Raw genomic sequence first — 3,691 nt, 5'->3', positions numbered from 1 at the left:
CCTCGAGCCTCACCGAAGCTCTCAAATTTACTTATTACTTCATTTTGTAAAGAACACGTTGTAATTTTTGTATATTAATAATTTCTGTACATAATACTTAGCAATATCTGTGCAATGAATAATAAATGATAACAATGCAATAAATAAGGGACTCTAAATCCCCAAATTCGATCGTAGATCCACCTCCTTTCCTGGGTCTAGTCATGGCACAGGTGGCGTATACACTGCTTGAGATAGAGAAGTTTATTGCCAATCTAATCTCGCAAAAGTTGTGTTTTTCAGTACGTCCACCTAAGGCGATGGCCTATCTCCTCTCCTTCACTCCAGCAGTCTTAGTCCGTCGCTTCATCTCGGCAACTAAGATTGTAACCTAATCCTGAACGGTTACACTGGTCCGTCCGCTTCATCTCGGCAACCAGTGTAATTTCCCGTCTCTCCCCGGCTCTAGTCCGTCCGCTTCATCTCGGCAACTAGAGCTGCACCTAGCCTTATCAGCTTACTGGTCCGTCCGCTTCATCTCGGCAACTAGTAAGCTGGCTCCTATCATGACAGTTCTAGTCCGTCCGCTTCATCTCGGCAACTAGAACTGTTACTCTGCCTCAGACTCTCTCACCTAGACCTCCTCTACCTAAGTCAGTGTCCAGGGCTCATCCTCTGGCACGGCCGTTCCTAACTTATAATGAATACGCCTTGTCGTGGGCCTTCTGAAAAGAGTATATCAGGCTGGAGAAATCGCCTAAGACAGACTCAACTCCGACAGACTCATGCAATTTGACCAAAAATAGGATAAAACTTATACAACGTTGTTAAAAACGAATGTATTCTATTTAAACTTTTGTGAATGATCGAATTGAGTCTAGTTTGTTCGTACCATTGCTTATACTCTGTTACGACGAGCAAAAATACGTTTGAATCGAGTTAATTTGGATATTTTCCGTTGAAGGAAAGAAATGGATGTACTTGAGAATTTCTTTTTTCACCCAAAACAACGTCCATCAGACCCAAATATATTAATTTTAGATTCGTTTGTAAATAGTACTGTTCCAGAATGTCATATTTTATAAAAAAAAAAAAAAATGTTTTTAGCAAATTTAATTCGCTAAATAAGATTTAAAAATAAATAATAAACATTGAAAATATTCTATGAAAATTTTGAAAGAAAGAGTTTCAATAATTTTATAAAATACTAACAATTATAACAATAATAGCAAGAAAAATTAATTTCTGGTAAAAAAAAAAAAGGCACCGGCGAGATTCGAACTCGCGATCTCCTGTTTACTAGACAGGCGCTTTAACCAACTAAGCCACGGCGCCGGTACAACTAAAATGGCGTCTATAACACTACTTACCAAGTAGATAAAACAATTTTTTTTTATGGGGTTAAACAGTTAATCCTGTATCTCTGATTATTTCCATTTAAATAAAAGACAGCAGTGGACAATACTGGAATAAAATATGTTGGATAGTTCAGCAATGAAAGATTTTTGATTATATTTCTATCAGAAATTTCTCCTATCATGCCAACAGAAAATCAAATAATCAATAAAGCATGAGTTAAAGGCCATATGAAAATTTAAAGTTTTAGAAGCAAGATAAAAAAAAAATCTGTTTCTTTCTTTAATTTGGTATCTTTTTGGTTTACCACTGAGGTTCTCCATTGAGAAGCTAAAAATTTACCATCCTTCACATTTATTTTTATTTTTAATCAGTTAATAATTAAATAATTTTACAATAGAAAACATTAATAGAACACAAACTATGAATATAATTAATGCTAATAATTAAAGGAGACAAAAACAGTGTTAGTAGTGAAATTTTATTGGAGGCAATCGGTTGTAAAACATGGTAACTGAAAAAAGCTTCTAAAATGTTAAAATCTATGTTATTCGTTACAATGTTTGATCTTGAGCCAGGAGTCACATACCATAATTTAATTTCAGGACTATACATTTATAAATATAAATATCCTTAAAATTGTTTGAAGGTCATAAAACATGGTTATTAACAAAATGAAAACTTTTAATATGTTACATTGGTTAACTTACGAGATTATACCTTCAACCAGCAGTTACTTACCATAACTTAATATCGACATCTTTCAAGAAAACATATTTCTTAATGATTCTATCAATAATTTATGAAGTCAGCATTTAAAAAACTGGTAATGTCTAAAACTTCAATTCATAAAAAATGTCAGCAAATTGAAAAATCAAAAATGTTTTACAACTGAATGCTGCAATATATTAAATAAGCCCTAAATAATCTGGTGAAGTCAAAAACTTCAATTCAATATACAACTTAAACAATTTGTTTTGCAAGTCTTAGAATTCTTATACATTCATATTTCCAGACAATCATGTATGTGCGTATCATTCAAAATGCTAAAATAAAAAATATTGCTTTACAAAATAGAAACAATCAGATTGAACAGTAGGAAATGTAGATGTAAAGTAGTTAGCATCAAGAATTTTGAAGTCATTTTTATGACAATAATATTTATATTAACTGTGCCCCATGGGTTAACCCAAGTTGGATTTAGATTATACATGCTTGTTTTATATATAACTATTAGCATCTGATAAACCCAGTGGTTCTCAACTGGTGGTCCGTGGACGGGTCTAGCAACATATATTTTAGAGAGGAATTAGTGTAAGAACTATTTTATTAATTATCTTTCTTTACATTTATTACATATTACGCAGAAAGCCTTTATGAAATATGACTCAAAATGCACTTTTATGTATGTATATATACACTCTTCAGCATTAGGTATTAGTATAGATTATAATTAGTCAACTATATTGCATTGTATTGATAAACAAAGTATTATAGATCTAATTTACTTTAAATATTTTAAAAACTAGTAATTTAAACCAAAAATCCATGATTCTAAGGATCACTTAATATTGGGATACTAAGCAGTTTGGAAACTGCTAACAAAATTTTGATAGAACTTTAAGGGTTAGTCAGCCCCAATCTTTTAAAATATGAGAGTGCAAAAAAGTTTAGTATACAATACTTAAACAATTTCGTTTAGGTATGCAGAAGAAAGATAAAATCTCCTATCCAAACCCCAAGACAATAGTACGAGAACTTAATAAGGGTGTATATATTTCACAAGGGAATGCTTTAGAAGGAAATCAAGAGCTGTACTCTACAAAGCATAAAAGCTTAGATATAATGCGCCAACTAAAGTAGCATATGCCTTTACCCTCTTGTAAGAGGTGATTTCTGATGCCTCTGATCCCTTAAGATAACAAAATTTTATAAAGCAGTTTTACTAGGTATTCGAACATATAGATCCCTCCCTTAGAATTGTATCATCCCACAGTGAAAGAGGAACAGGTTGGCATCGACCTCAAGATGTTTTTGAGAACACCAGGTATAATGTAGGTTATCACCATATGCAGGAGTGTAAATCCTGGAAGGAATGATTTGGTAAAAAAATATTGTGGAAGATTCTAACAGATTGAAGATATAGAAAACTTAATTCAGGAATAATTCAGTAGATGGTAATAACCTAAAAGATAGTATTTTGAAAAAGTATTTTCCTAGATAAAATCATACTTATCATCAAGGTCCTCCTGATCTATTGAATTTTAAAATTTCTCTAGGGTTATGAGTTTTTGGGGCAACTTTCATAGACTTGTTAATTTTGCAATCATGTCAATATCTTATGTCCCTAGAGCAG

The 3,691-nt window shown here is 32.3% G+C and overlaps 1 non-coding gene across 1 annotated transcript; it reads right to left on the bottom strand.

The window, feature by feature from the left end:
- Positions 1-1,240: 1,240 nt before the first annotated feature.
- TRNAT-AGU (transfer RNA threonine (anticodon AGU)) lies at positions 1,241-1,314 on the bottom strand. Its single transcript has one exon. It is a non-coding gene; the product is annotated as a tRNA-Thr (tRNA).
- Positions 1,315-3,691: the final 2,377 nt, after the last annotated feature.

This window comes from Halyomorpha halys, unplaced genomic scaffold (genome assembly GCF_000696795.3).
Source record: "Halyomorpha halys isolate HHAL.00 unplaced genomic scaffold, Hhal_1.1 Scaffold75.1, whole genome shotgun sequence".
In the NCBI taxonomy this organism is placed as follows: domain Eukaryota; kingdom Metazoa; phylum Arthropoda; class Insecta; order Hemiptera; family Pentatomidae; genus Halyomorpha; species Halyomorpha halys.
Note: the sequence above shows the minus strand (reverse complement) of the source record. Positions and strands in the feature narration are given on the sequence as shown.